The sequence below is a fragment of the Melanerpes formicivorus genome, unplaced genomic scaffold (assembly GCF_026170545.1).
Source record: "Melanerpes formicivorus ecotype bairdi unplaced genomic scaffold, bMelFor1.0.p_v2 SCAF_268, whole genome shotgun sequence".
NCBI lineage: Eukaryota > Metazoa > Chordata > Aves > Piciformes > Picidae > Melanerpes > Melanerpes formicivorus.
In genome coordinates, this window is record NW_027142620.1 from 53,474 (window position 1) to 69,335 (window position 15,862).

Consider the following 15,862-nt stretch of genomic DNA (forward strand, 5'->3'; position numbering starts at 1 on the left):
ACTCATGGGGAAGAGACTCATGGGAGTCTCCATGAAAGGAGAGTGGAGTGGAGTGGGGTTGGGCTCTTCTCCCTAGATGCAAGTCACAGGACAAGAGAAAACAACCTCAAGTTGCACCAAGGGAGGTTTAGTCTGGAGATCAGGAAAAGTCTTTCCTGCCAGAGTGGTCAGGGATTGGCACAGGCTGCCCAGGGAGGTGGTGGAGTCCCCATGCCTGTAGGTGTTCCAGGAATGAGTGAATATGGCACTTTGGGATGTGGCTTCCTGGGCAGGGTGCAGTAAGGTTCATGATTGAACTTGATGATCTTAGAGAACTTTTCCAGCTGGAGTGACTCTATGATTCTATTTTATGTTAAGCCTCAGTCATGGACATGATCCCTAACAAACTGCTTTGAGATAATGAAAAAGAATTCTTGTTGCTGCCTATGCCAAAATTGACTTCCAGTATAAAATTAACTGGGTGATTAATTAGGGGATCTGCTGGAGAGCAGTCCTGGGGAGAAGGAGCTGGGAGTGCTGGTGGGCAGCAAGCTCTGCATGGGACAGCAATGTGCCCTGGGGGCCAAGAAGGCCAAGGGGGTCCTGGGGGGCATTCAGAGGAGGTGTCCAGCAGAGCCAGGGAGGTTCTCCTCCCCCTCTGCTCTGCCCTGCTGAGACCCCACCTGGAATATTGCATCCAGCTCTGGGCTCCCCAATTCAGGAGGGACAGGGACTGCTAGAGAGAGCCCAAGGGAGGGCTGCAAGGCTGCTGAAGGGACTGCAGCACTGCCTGGGGAGGAGAGGCTGAGAGCCCTGGGGCTGTTGAGTCTGGAGAGAAGAAGGCTGAGAGAGGATTTAATAAATGTTTATCCATATCTGGATATCCATATCCTGGATATCAGTGGATGGAAATTGCAGCACAGGAGGTTCCAGCTCAACATGAGGAGGAACTTCTTGACTGTGAGGGTCCCAGAGCCCTGGAGCAGGCTGCCCAGAGAGGTTGTGGAGTCTCCTTCTGTGGAGCCTTTCCACCCCTGTCTGGATGTGTTCCTGTGTGACCTGTGCTGGGTTCTATGCTCCTGCTCTGGCAGGGGGTTTGGACTGGAAGATCTGCAGTGGTCCCTTCCAACCCCTGACATCCTGTGAGCCTGTGAACTGTCTCAGACAAGAGAAAAAGCTCTTGGAGGAGACAGAAAAGATTCCTGTCGGTTAACTTCTGCATCCAAGCTTTTACCTTTAACACCACCACTCTTAAAACCCAAAGGTTATCATTTTGTTATGTCAGTGTGCAGAGCTCTTAGAGAGTCTGCCTCACCTGGGACACTCCTGCAGGTGAAACCTTCATTTAGGTAGTGAAAGGCTTCAAGCCTCTCAAGTTGCTGTGCATTCCTGATTGCACTCACACCTCCTCACTCAGCCAGAGCCTGGGGGCTTTGTTGTTTTGTTGGTTTTCTTTACCTCATCCACTCACCACCTGTGAGATTCAATGCCACCCAGCAAGCAGGGGCAAAGGATTTCTAGAAACACTGCTAATTTGCTGCCTCACTTTGCCTGCTGCAAAATTGAGTGCCCCCTCCCAGGAGCAACCTGGCTGCTTCTCCCTAAACACAGCAGTTGAGAGCCAGGGATCAAAAGGAGCTGTCGACACCTAGACTCCTGCCTTCTCCTAGGCATCAGGCATTTAGCTCACGTGGGCAGAGAATCAGAGAATCCATCAGGTTGGAAAAGACCTCAGAGATCATCAAGGCCAACCTGTCACCCACCACCTCCTGACTGCTAAACCATGGCTCCAAGTGCCACATCCAATCCCCTCCTGAACACCTCCAGGGATGGGGACTCCACCACCTCCCTGGGCAGCACATCCCAGGGGCCAATCTCTCTTTCTATGAAGAACTTCTTCCTAACCTCCAGCCTAAACTTCCCCTGGCACAGCTTGAGACTGTGTCCTCTTGTTCTGGTGCTGCTTGACTGGGAGAAGAGACCAACCCCCACCTGGCTACAACCTCCCTTCAGGGAGCTGGAGAGGGCAATGAGGTCTCCCCTGAGCCTCCTCTTCTCCAGGCTAAGCAACCCCAGCTCCCTCAGCCTCTCCTCACAGGGCTGTGCTCCAGACCCCTCCCCAGCATCGTTGCCCTTCTCTGGACACCTTCAAGTCTCTCAATGTCCTTCTGAAACTGAGGAGCCCAGAACTGGACACAGGACTCAAGGTGTGGCCTAACCAGTGCTGAGCACAGGGCACAATGACCTCCCTGCTCCTGCTGGCCACACTCTTCCTGATTCAGGCCAGGATGCCATTGGCCTTCTTGGCCCCCTGGGCACACTGCTGGCTCATGTTCAGCTGCTGTCCACCAGCACCCCCAGGTCCCTCTCAGCCACTCTGTCCCCAGCCTACAGCACTGCCTGGGGTTGCTGTGGCCAATGTGTAGAACCTGGCACTCAGACCTGTTAAATGCCATCCTGTTGGACTCCACCCTTCTGTCCAGAATCCAAACAAGAGCACTTCAAGATTATTAAACCCAACCAATCACCCAACCCTAACTAACCAACCAGACCATGGCACCAAGTCCCTCATCCACTCCCTTCTTATGCACCCCCAGGCATTATGACCCCAGCACCTCCCCTTGGGCAGCCACTCTGCCTGGGAAGAGCTGGGAACCCCTCTGGGCAGCCTGAGCCTTCAAGTGATGTGGTCCAGCAGCTGCAAACAGGCCACTTGGTTTGAGTAATCAACTCATTGAAGTTAATTGGCCTGTAGCCCTGGAATGTCTTTGTGCAACAGGAGCTCCCATTTCACTTGTATGCCTTCTGTGAAGCAGTAGTGGAGGAAGTAAATTCACTTCCTCTGTTCCCCTTCTCTTCCTCTCCCAATGAATTGCCAGCAGAGAGATGTTTGATTCTCTTAGAGCCATGTGGAGAAAGGCCTCACCCATGCAGCCCCTACACTGCTACCTGCTGCTGTGCTAGCAAGTCATGTAACTGCTCTGAACTGGAACAGCATGGATCCCAGCCCACCATAACACAACAGTCTCACTAAGTTTAGGACAAATGACATCCCCAAAGAGCACACCATGGATATTAATGCTCAGTGTTGCTAGGCAGCACCTCCTTTCAGTGGTGCACAGGGGTAGACTGAAGAGGAGGTCTGTCCCTCTTGAGGAAGGCTTTCAGCTCCTGTGATTAATGCTGCTGAAGATTCATGCCTGCCTTTTGCTCTATGATCACTGCAAACCATACAGAAGGAGGTGGTGTGGACCTCTTTGAGGGGAGGGAGGCTCTACAGAAGGAGCTGGAAAGACTGAGCTGAGACCAACAGGATCACAGCATCATAGAATTGTCAGGGCTGGAAGGGACCTCAAGGCTCAGCCAGTGCCAACCCCCCTGCCATGGCCAGGGACACCTCACACTACAGCAGGTTGCTCACAGCCACCTCCAGCCTGGCTGCAAACACCTCCAGGCAGGAGGCTTCCACCACCTCCCTGGGCAGCCTGTGCCAGGCTCTCACCACTCTCATGGGCAACAACTTCTTCCTCACAGCCAATCTCAATCTCCCCATTTCTAGTTCTGCTCCATCCCCCCCAGTCCTATCCCTCCCTGACACCCTCAAAAGTCCCTCCCCAGCTTTCTTGGAGCCCCCTGCAGATCCTGCAAGGCCACAATGAGGTCTCCTGGGAGCCTTCTCCTCTCCAGCCTGCACAACCCCAACTCTCTCAGTCTGTCCTCACAGCAGAGCAGCTCCAGCCCTCTGCTCCTCCTCGTGGCCCTTCCCTGGACACCTTCCAGCCCCTCCAGAGCCTTCCTGGCACAGAGGCTCCAGCACTGGCCCCAGAGCTGCAGCTGTGGTCTCAGCAGAGTGGAGCAGAGGGGCAGAATCCCCTCCCTGGCCCTGCTGCCCACACTTCTCTTGCTGCAGCTCAGGTTGAGGTTCAACAAGGCCAAGTGCCAGGTCCTGCACTTGAGTCACAACAACCCCCTGCAAAACTCCAGGCTTGAGGCAGAGTGGCTGCAGATAAGGCCTCAGGAACAGAAACAGGACCTGGTGTGTTGATTGACAGCTGCCTGAACATGAGCCAGCAGTGTGCCCAGGGGCTCAAGAAGGCCAAGTGCATCCTGGCCTGGGTCAGCACTAGTGTGGCCAGCAGGAGCAGGGAAGTCATTCTGCCCTGTGCCCAGCACTGGTGAGGCCACCTCCTAAATACTGGGGTTGCTTTTGGAGTCCTCACTCCCAGAAGGACACTGAGGGCTGGAGCATGCCCAGAGGAGGGCAACAAAGCTGGGGAAGAGTCTGGAGAAGAGGGCTGGGGAGGAGCAGCTGAGGGAGCTGGGGGAATTCAGTCTGGGGAGGAGCAGCTGAGGGAGCTGGGGGTATTCAGTCTGGGGAGGAGCAGCTGAGGGAGCTGGGGGAATTCAGTCTGGGGAGGAGCAGCTGAGGGAGCTGGGGGAATTCAGTCTGGGGAGGAGCAGCTGAGGGAGCTGGGGGTATTCAGTCTGGAAAGGAGGTGGCATAGGGGAGGCCTTCTTGCTCTCTACAAGTCCCTGCAGGGAGGCTGGAGTGAGGTGGGTGCTGGGGGGCACTGCTGAGTGCCTCTTAGCTGTAGGCAAGAACATGAACAATGTAATTGTTCTGGATTTTGTTTGTCACTAGGAAGCTTTTGTGTCAAGATGTAAAAATAGTACTGAGCTCTCCTCCTCTGCAGCACAACATTTGTATGTTTGCAAAGTCTAATTAGTGCTAATTAGGTAACAACCCATGGTTAAAAACCCCCACATCCCACTAGGAGCAACCAATGGTCTTGGGCACTGCTAAGTCAAAGTAAAGGAATAATGTCTATCCAGAGCTGAGGGCAGGGGGTCAGGAAGGAAGGGACAGGGACAGCCTCTGCTCACTGTGCCCTGGGATAGGCCAAGGGGCAATGGATGGAAACTGCAGCACAGGAGGTTCCAGCTCAACATGAGGAGGAACTTCCATACTCTAAGCATCTCAGAGGCCTGGAGCAGGCTGCCCAGAGAGGTTGTGGAGTCTCCTTCTGTGGAGCCTTTCCATCCCTGTCTGGATGTGTTCCTGGGTGACCTGTGCTGGATTCTATGCTCCTGCTCTGGCTTGGACTGGAAGATGTCCAGAGGTCCCTTCCAACCCCTGACATCCTGTGAGCCTGTAAAGGAAGGAAGAGTATTTGGCAGCCTGCAGATTTTTAGTGAGGTGTTTCATGTCACAAACCACAGAATGGTTTGGCTTGAAAGGGACCTTTCAGAGCAGGGACACCTGTTGCTAGCCCAGGTTGCTCACAGCCTCATCCAACTGACCTTGAGCCCCTCCAGGCTGCAGACATCCACAGCCCCCCTGGGCAACCTGTTCCAGTGTCTTGCCTCTGACTGTGTATGTGTCTTGCCAGTGTTCAGTGGCTGTTCCATCACCCAGCTCAAAGCTATTGTCTCTCATCCTGGCACTCCCAGCCCTTGTCAGAGGTCCCTCCCCAGCTCTTCTGTAGCCTCCTTCAGGTGCTGGAAGGCTGCTCTAAGGTCTCCTTGGAGCCTTCCCTTCTCCCGGCTGATCAGCCCCAACTCTTCAGCCTGCCCCCAGGGGAAGGTGCCCCAGCCTTTGCATTAGGATCATAAACATCAGAGAATCTCTTCAGTTAGGAAAGACCTCTGAGGCCATCAGCTCAAGCTGTCAAGCCAACACCACTGTGGCCATTCAACCATGCCACAGAGTGCCACAGCTACACATTTCAATCAATCCTTAAAGCAGGAACCAGAAGTTCTTAAGGAAGAGCTGCAGCTCCACTGTGTGGAAGGGCCTGGAGCCCCTGGGCTAGAGGAGGGGCTGAGGGAGCTGGGGGTGTTCAGGCTGGCGAAGAGGAAGGTGAGGGAGACCTCTTTGCTCTCTGCAGCTCCATGAAGGGAGTTTGGAGCCAGGAGGGGACAGCCTCTGCTCCTTGGTGGCAAGGGAAAGGAGCAGAGGCAATGGTCCCAAGGTGCAGCAGGGGAGGCTCAGGCTGGATGCTAGGAACTATTTCTTGCCAGAGAGGGCTCTCAGCCATTGGAATGGTCTGCCCAGGGCAGTGCTGGAGTCCCCATCCCTGGGGGTGTTCCAACAGCTGTGGAGCTGGAGCTTAGGGACAGGGTTTGGTGTTGAGCCTGCAGTGCTGGGTGGAGGAGCTTGGAGGTCTCTTCCAACCAGATGCTTTCTGTGATTCTGTGAATGCTTTTGTTTCTAATACCAATGCCAACAACAGAGAAGCTGAAACTCTTGGCAGCATCAGGCACAACTGACAAAGATTTTCTGGGAGGAGGGAGTTTGTGCACATTGCTCCTGCCCTTTGGTAATATGAACACACCAGAGATCAACTGGACAGAGACAAGGGAGAATCATCTCAGGTGGAAAAGACCTCTGAGATGATGGAGTCTAACTCTACCAAGGCTGGTGTTAAAGCCTGACCCTCAGCACCACAACTCTGCCTCTTCAAAACCCTTCCAGGGATGGGGCTTCAAGCACCTCCATGAGCAGCCTGTACCAGGAGCTGAGAACCATTTTGGTGGAGCAATTTCCTCTAGAGTCCAACCTAATCCTCCCCTTGTGAAGGGGAATAGAATAGAATAGAATAGAATAGAATAGAATAGAATAGAATAGAATAGAATAGAATAGAATAGAATAGACCAGGTTGGAAGAGACCTTCATGATCATCACGTCCAACCCATCATCCAACACCACCTAATCAAGTAACCCATGACACCAAGCACCCTATCAAGTCTCCTCCTGAACACCTCCAGTGATGGTGACTCCACCACCTCCCTGGGCAGCACATCCCAATGGGCAATCACTCTAGTTGGGAAGAATTTCTTCCTAACCTCCAAACTGAACCTCCCCTGGCACAGCCTGAGACTGTGTCCTCTTGTTCTGGTGCTGGCTGCCTGGGAGAAGAGACCAACCTCTGCCTGTCTACAACCTCCCTTCAGGGAGCTGGAGAGGGCAATGAGGTCTCCCCTGAGCCTCCTCTTCTCCAGGCTAAGCAACCCCAGCTCCCTCAGCCTCTCCTCACAGGGCTGTGTTCCAAACCCCTCCCCAACTTTGTTGCCCTTCTCTGGACACCTTCCAGCAACTCAACCTCCTTCCTAAACTGAGGAGCCCAGAACTGGACACAGGACTCAAGGTGTGGCCTAACCAGTGCAGTGTCCAGGGGCACAATGACCTCCCTGCTCCTGCTGGCCACACTCTGCCTGATGCAGGCCAGGATGCCATTGGCCCTCCTGGCTGCCTGGGCACACTGCAGGCTCATGTTCAGCCTGCCATCAACCAGCACCCCCAGGTCCCTCTCTGCCTGGCTGCTCTCAGCCACTCTGACCCCAGCCTCTAGCACTGCCTGGGATTGCTGTGGCCAATGTGCAGCACCTGGCACTTGGATGTGTTCAATCTCCTGCCCTTGGACTCTGCCCATCTGTCCAGCCTGTCCAGGTCCCTCTGCAGAGCCTCTCTACCCTCCAGCAGATCAACTCCTGCCCCCAGCTTGGTGTCACCTGCAAATTTACTGATGATGGACTCAATGCCCTCATCCAGATCATCAGTGAAGATATTGAACAGGATGGGGTCCAGCACTGATCCCTGGGGCACACCGCTGGTGCCTGGCTGCCAGCTGGCTGTGGCACCATTCACCACCACTCTCTGGGCTCAGCCTCCAGCCACTTCCTAACCCAGCAGTGATAGCATCCATGGAGATGTCTATGGATCTGTCACGAGCCCATTGGTATGTTGCATCTCTGCCTTCATGTCCTGACGAATCGTGAGCCCACCGAGCTAAGAACATCTCACCTCGGTGTGTCTAGTCGAGACCAAGATTAGAGTCCATGGCTGCTTGAGACACTCTTGCAGCCAGATCTGCCTGATGGTTGTGTTGCTGTTCCTCAGTAGCTTTGCTCTTAGGAATGTGAGCATCGATGTGTCTCACCTTCACTGGAATTCTCTCGATTCGATCAGCAATGTCCTGCCACAGACTGGCTGCCCAAATGGGTTTTCCTTTCCTCTGCCAACCACTCTTCTTCCAGTTCTTTAGCCAACCCCATAGAGCATTGGCTACCATCCATGAGTCGGTGTAGAGATAAAGCTTTGGCCATCTCTCACGTTCAGCCACGTCGAGAGCTAGCTGGACAGCTTTTACCTCTGCGAACTGACTGCATTCTCCTTCTCCATCCTTCGCCTCTGCAACTCGGCGTGTTGGACTCCACACTGCAGACTTCCACCTTCGCTTGTTCCCGACAAGATGACAGGAACCGTCTGTGAACAAAGCATCTTTCTTTTCATCATCAGAAAGGTCATTGTAAGGAGGAGCTTCCTCAGCACGAGTTGCTTTCTCCTCTGGAGGTTTAGCGCAGTTGGTACCTTCAGGCCAACTTGTCAGGGACTATTCTTCTGAGCCAGCAGTGCCTCCAGGAGGATCTGCTCCATGATCTTTCCAGGCACAGAGGTGAGACTGACTGGCCTGGAGTTCCCTGGTTCCTCCTTCTTACCCTTTTTGCAGATGGGGGCAATGCTTCCCCTTTTGCAGTCTGTGGGGACTGCCCCAGACTGCCATGACTTTTGAAATAGAATAGAGAGGGGTTTAGCAACCTCCTCTGCCAGTTCTCTCGGTACCTGTGGGTGTATCCCGTGGGGTCCCATGGACTTGAACACTTCCAGGTTCTTCAGGCGATCACCAACCTGATCTTCACTTCCCATGGGCAGTTCTTCCTCCCCGTCCCTGGCATTGTCTTCCATAACATCAGGAGTGTGGCTGGAGGCCCTTGCAGTGAAGACTGAGGTAAAGAAGTTATTAAGCACCTCAGCCTTTTCCTCATCACTTGTGGCCATGTCACCAGTTTCCTTTCTGAGGGGGCCCACACCTTCCCTAGGCTTCTTCTTCCCATTCATATGCCTGTAGAAGTTCTTAGTGTTCCCTTTAACCTCCCTGGCTAGATTCAATTCAAACTCTGCTTTGGCTTTCCTAACCAGGACTCTTGCTGCTCAGGCAGCTTCCTTATCTCCCCCCTGTTCTAGCTGTCCTTCTCTTTCGGAAAGCATGGACGGACTCCCATGTTGGTGAGGCAGGAATCGTTTATTGGTACAGAACAAGCAGCTTATATAGGAAAAATCGGGCAGGGAAAGCAATTCCCTGACATTCTTGCACCACTGCTGCTAATTGGGTTTTCTCATTTGATATGCAGCTGTCCATTGTTATCTTCATCCCATATCAGGTTGGTCTTCTCCAGTATGGAGGCAAGCATCCTCTTGTCTGGCACGTCAGGTTGTTTACCACGGTCAGCTCTTCTTTATCATCAAGCCATCCTTCCAGTATCAGTGGCCTGTTGTTCTTTCTCGTCCTGAAACCTTCCATAGATACTTTCTGCTTTCCTACACCAATGGGCAATCACTCTCTGTGTGTAGAACTTCCTCCTAACCTCCAGCCTAAACCTCCCCTGGCACAGCCTGAGACTGTGTCCTCTTGTTCTGGGGCTGGTTGCTAGAGAGAAGAGACCAGCCTCTGCCTGTCCACAACCTCCCTTCAGGTATTTGTGGAGAGCAATAAGGTCACCCCTGAGCCTCCTCCTCTCCAGGCTAAGCAACCCCAGCTCCCTCAGTCTCTCCTCATAGGGCTGTGTTCCAAGCCCCTCACCAACTTTGTTGCCCTTCTCTGGACCCCTTCCAGCAAGTCAACCTCCTTCCTAAACTGAGGGGCCCAGAACTGGACACAGGACTCAAGATGTGGCCTAACTAATGCAGAGTCCAGGGGAACAATGACTTCCCTGCTCCCACTGGCCACACTATTCCTGATGCAGGCCAGGATGCCCTTGGCCTTCTTGGCCACCTGGGCACACTGCTGGCTCATGTTCAGGCAGCTGTCAATCAGCACCCCCAGGTCCCTCTCTGTTTGGCAGCTCTCAGCCACTCAGACCCCAGCCTGTAGCTCTGCCTGGGGTTGCTGTGGCCAAAGTGCAGCCCCTGGCACTTGGACTTGTTGAATGCCATCCTGTTGGACTCTGCCCATCTGTCCAGTCGGTCGAGGTCCCTCTGCAGAGCCCTTCTGTCCTCTAACTGACCAACATCTGCCCCCAGCTTGGTGTCATCTGCAAATGTGCTGATGCCTGACTCAATGCCCTCATCCAGATCATCAATGAAGATGTTAAAGAGGATGGGGCCCAGCACTGACCCCTGGGGGGCACCACTGGTGCCTGGCTGCCAGCTGGCTGTGGCACCATTCACCACCACTCTCTGGGCTCAGCCTCCAGCCAGTTCCTAACCCAGCTCAGAGTGCTGCTGTCCCAGCCAGGGGCTGACAGCTTGGCCAGCAGTTTGCTGTGGGGGACGGTGTCAAAGGCCTTGCTGAAGTCCAGGCAGAGCACATCCACAGCCTGCCCCACACCCACCAGGCAGTCACCTGGTCATAGAAGGAGATCAGGTTGGAGAGGCAGGACCTGCCCCTCCTAAATCCATGCTGGCTGGGCCTGAGCCCTTGGCCGTCCTTCAGGTGCGCAGTTATTGCCGCCAGGACAATCTGCTCCATCACTTTCCCTGGCACTGAGCTCAGGCTGCCAGGCCTGGAGTCTCCATGACACTGCTCCCTGACCCCATCGCCCAGCTCCGGAGGCCACTCGCCCTGAACTCCTCCTGCCTTGCTGTTAAACATTGAGGCACAGAAGGTGTTCAGGACCTCAGCCTTTGCCTCCTCTTCAGTCACAGTGTTCCCCTCCAGGTCCCAGAAGGAGTGCAGGTTCTTCTTGCCCTCTTTTTAGCATTCATGTATTTAGAAAGCTGCTTTTTGTTCTCCTTCCCAGCAGAGTTCAGCTTGAGTAACAGCTGGGCCTTTGCCTCTCTCATTTGTCTCCTGCACGTTCCAGCAACATCCTTAAAGGTATCTCCAGTTGCCTCCCCCCTTTCCAAAGGGGATACAGCCTCTTGTTTCCCTTCATGCCTTCAGGAGCTGCTTGCCCATCCAGGCCCAGAGCCTTCCCCTCGGCTCATCTTTCAGCCCATGGGAACTGCCAGTTCCTGTGCCTTCAAGAGCTCCTGTTTGAAGTAGGGCCAACCAGCCTGGACCCCTTGGTTCTTGAGGGCTGCTGCCCAGGGAACTTTCCGAGTCAGCTGCTTGAACAAGCTGAAGTTTGCCCTCCGGCAGTCCAGAGCGAGGCTTCTGTTCCTGCTCCTCCCTATCTCCCTGCATATTGAAACCTTCCCTCTCTCATGATCACTGCACCCTAGGCAGCCTCCCACCATCACATCTCACACCAGCCCTTCTCTGTTGGAGACCAGCAGGTCGAGCAGAGCCTGACCCCTGCTAGGCTCACTTAACAGCTGCCTCAGGAAGCTGTCCTCCATGCGCTCCAGGAACCTTCTGCACTGCCTCCTCTCTGCTGAGTTAAGTTCCCAGCGGATAGCTGGCAGGTTAAAGTCACCCACAAGGACAAGAGCTGATGATCTTGAGACAGCCTCCAGTTGCTTAGAGAGTATTTCATCAGCCTCCTCATCCTGGCTGGGTGGTCTGCAACAGACTCCAACCAGGATGTCAGATTTGTTAGGCCTCCCTCTGATCTTAACCCACAGGCACTCAACCCTTTCATCCTCCTCCTCAAGCTCTGCGGCATCGAGCCATTCCCTAACGCACAGAGCCACCCCTCCTCCTCTTCTCCCTCCCCTGTCTCTCCTGAAGAGCCTGGAACCCCCCAGTGCAGTGCCCCACTTGTGTGAATCATCCCACCACGCTTCTGTACTAGCAGCTATATCCTAGTCCTCCTGGTGGACCAGGACTTCCAGCTCCTCTTGCTTGTTGCCCATGCTGGGTGCATTGGTGGAGCTGCACTGCAGCTGGGCTCTCAACTTCTCAATCCACCCTCATTTGTGTCCCACTCTCTCCTCTCCAGAGAGACTGCTTTCCTCACCCACCCCCTTCAGACCTAGTTTAAAGCCCTCCCTATGAGCCCTGCCAGCTCCAGTGCTAGTACCCTCCTGCCCTTTCTGGATACCTGCACCCCATCAGGACCCAGCAGGTTGGGTGCAGGAGAAGTTGCCCCATGATCAAAGAACCCAAAATTCCACTGCTGGCACCATCCCCTGAGCCAATTGTTGATGGTCTGGGCTCTCCTGTTCCTCTCAGTGTACTCCCCTGCCACTGAGGGGACTGAGCAGAACACCACTTGAGCTCCTGCCCCATCAATCAATTGTGCCAGGGCCTTGAGTTCCTTTTTGGTTGTCCTGCTGCCCTTCTTATCAATCTCATCACTTCCAGCTTGGATTCCCAGCAATGGGTAACAGTCAGAGGGCTGGATCAGCTTAGGGAGTCTCCTGCTGATGTCCCTTCTCTGGGCCCCAGGCAGGCAGCACACTTCCCTATGGGATGGCTCAGGATGACACAGGGCTCCCTCAGTCCCCCTCAGGAGAGAGTCCCCAACAACTATAACCCTTCTCTTTGTCTGGACAGTGCTGGTCCTTACACTTGGTGGGGACTGCTTGGCCTTAGGCATCTCCTTCAATGGTTCCCCTTCAGCCCTCTCCTCCCCGTTGCCCTCGGCCTGCAGGGCCTCATACTGATTGTGCAAGGGCAACTGGGGGGGAGAGGGCCGGGATGGATTCCCCTTGCTTCCCCTGACAGGGACCTGTACCCATCCCTCCCTGTCTCCAGGGATGCCTCCCGCAACAGGGGAGGGCTGCAGAGCCTGCTCCCACATCTCTAACTGCCTTTGACATTCCCCTGTAGTCCTGAGCCTGGATCCTTCATCCTGCAGCTCGGCCACTCCAGCCTTAAGCTCAGCCAGCAGGCGGAGGAGAAAGTTCACCTGGTCACACCTGACAGAGGTGTTGTCTCCTTCCCCCTCCATTCCAAGTGCCAGGCTCCAGCACTCCCTGCAGCCAGCAGCCTGGACTCCTGTGTGTTTGTGCACCAGCTCTGTCTGGGCACCAAGTGATTTTCTGATCGCCTTTGGCTGAGTTGTTGCCATGGCTCAGGGCTCTGTTGTTAGCTGTTAAAACAAACTAATCAATACATAGATCTGTTCCACCTCGATACTATCATGTATTTATTTCAATGCTATAGTTATAAATACAATCAATTGTATTTCCCCTAAATACTATAAACCAACAGAGGAAGCTCTCAGCTCAAGCACGCCGGTGCCGGTGCCGGTGCCGGTGCCGGTGCCGGTGCCGGTGCCGGTCAGCTCTGGAGCCACAATGGCTGCAGAGTGCAATGGCTGCAGGGTGGCAACTTTGCCTGAGCAGGGGCTCTTGGAGTCTCTGGCTGTGGTCAATGTCTGCTCTCCCTCAGCTGCTGTTGCTGCTGGGAGATGCTCTGCAGGCATCCCCAGGGCCTTGTCCCCCAGGGCTGCACCAGGGACCCTGATGGCTTCTCCAATCTGTCCCTCCTCCAGCTGGACCCAGAAGCCAGAGAGAGCCTCAAGGACCTGCAGGTGAAACTCAACCATGTCCTGGAGGAGCTGAGCAGAATCTTTGCCAGCAGGTACACCTGGCTGAGAGGAGGTGGGTTTGGGGGTCAAGGAAGTGCAGCTGGCGCCTGGCTGGGGCCTCTGCTTGGCCAAGCAGGTCCTGGGCATGGCTGTGGGAGATGCTGAGCTGACTGAGCACTGTGCTCCCCGGTCTCCAGCCACGCCTGGAGGAGTGCTGAAGCAGCTGGGTGACATCCTGGGCCAGCTGAAGGAAGGGCACTGGCAGTGTCCCTGCCAGCACCTGCAGCAGTGCTGCACAGCATGCTGACAGTGTCCTGCAGCCCACCATGGGCCTCCTGGGCAGCAAGGGAGTGTGGGGCCAAGAGGAACACAGACATCTCTCAGCGACCCTGACCCCCCCTGGGAGTGTGGGGGACCTGCAGGCTCTGTAGTTCCTTTGAGCAGTTTGACAGAGTCAGGTTGCTGCTGAAACCAAGCAGACCTTTAGCTGCCAGGGGCAATGCTGCCTGAGCAGGGGCTCTGGGAGCCACTCTGGGCTGTGCATCCTGCAGTGCTCTTCCCTCTCTGAGGTGAGTGAAAAGCAAGACTGCTTCGTAGGGTGAGTTGTGTCTGAAAGAGCATAGAAGGGCTGAGGTTGGAAGGGGCCTCAGAGATCAACCTTCCCAGCCTGGGCAGGGACAGCTCTCAACTGGACTCAGCTGCTGGAGGCCTCATCCCAGCTGGCCTTGGACACCCCCAGGGAAGAGGCAGCCACAGCCTCCCTGGGAAGCCTGGGAGCAGCCTGCAGCCTCGGGGTGCCGGTGGGTGAGAGACTGGAGGGGAGGCAGCAAGGGGCACTTGCAGCACAGGAGGCCAGTGGCAGCCTGGGCTCAGCCAGGGCAGCAGGGCCAGAGGGGCAGGCAGCCGGTTTGTGTCTCCTGGGGCAGCAGGAGCTGTGTGGGGGCTCCCCGCAGGAGCAGCTTGGCAGCCCTGGGGCCCGAGAGGCTTTCTGGGCCTGCCCTGGGGGAGCTGGAGCAGGGCTCCACAGGCAGCTCCCCTGTGGGCTCTGGGCAGCCCTGTGCCCGCTGGCTGCCGTCTGGTCCCAGCGCTGGGCACTCCTCTCTTTGTGCCGCGGTTGCCAGGGGGCCGCTGGGTGGCCTCAGGCTCTGTCGCTGTGGCAACCAGGCACAGCCCGGCCGCGACTGTGTGGCAGTGGGATCGCTGCTGGGTGCTGCTGGGTCCTGGTGGGTGCTGCTGGGTCCCGTTGGACGCTGGTGCCGGCCCCGGGCCGAGGTGACGATGGCTGTGTCCCCTCCCCAGCCCCAGCCCGGGGGAACTTTGGCTGCTGAGCTCAGGAGGGAGGGCTGGGAGCAGGGCTGAGCAGGGAGGGTGGAAGCCTGAGCGCCGCTGTCCCGCACAGCAGTGCTGAGGCCATTGCCGGCACCCAGCTGCTGCTCGGGGCAGGATGGGAGGCAGGAGGTTGCCCCTTAGCCAAGCGCAGGTTCTTGTGCTGGGGGAGAGCCCCCTGGAGCTGCAGCACTTGCCATGCTGGGCACCCCCGGAGGAGCTGGAGCCCCTTCTCCCTGCCCCCACAGCTGGACAAACTGCTCCCTGAAACACAAAATCCCTCTGGGTCTTCTTTGTTGCCATGGGATGCTGCTGTGTCTGCCTCCAGGCTGGGACTAAACGTGGAGGGGAGAGAGGCTGCCTGTCTCCCTGCTGCCAGTCTGATCCTCCTTCCCTTGCACCTGGGCTTTGGGATGTTTTTGCCTTCAGTTTTCACCTGTGCTGCCCCATCTGCAAGTGAGGGGTGAGAGGATTTCTCCTCTGCCTAGCAAACGCTGTGCAGGCTGAGGATGAAAGATGCAGCAGCTGCCTAGGTAGCAGAGACTGCAAAGCTCCCCCAGCCCAACTCTCCTTTCCTTGCATTTTAAAACCCTAGGGGATTTCCTGAGAAGCAGCAATTCCTGCATCTCTCTCTTGAAAATCCAGAGGCTGGACGGCTTCAGGAGGCTGCAGGTAACTCAGGACAGGTTGTCCAGCCTTGCCTCTGAACTGAGGGATGGGAAACAACTCAGTGAAGTCCAGGCTTCACCAGCACGGGGTCCCAGGCAGTGCTGCAGCAGGGCAGCCGCTGGTAATGTTCCCTGTCCTGGCAGCCAGCAGTGTGTGTGTGTGCTGGGGAGCCGGCACCAGGCTGAGCCTGCCAAGGTCAGGCTGGAGGCTGCATTCCTGCTGCTGCTTTTGGTCACTTCCCCTTCTGCAGCTGGATGTCTCTGAGCTGAGTGTTTCTGTTCTTCCAGAGGCTGGGCCCCAGTGTGGGAGTGGGGCAGGCACACTGAGAATTATTTGCCCAAGAAGGTTTGGAGGATTGAGATGAAAGCAGCTTGGTTGGGACTGAGGTTTCCTGAGCGTTTCAGACCTCTCAGGGAGGCTCCAGGAAGGCAGCTGCTCAGGATGTGAACATCAAGCAGCCTGTGCTGGA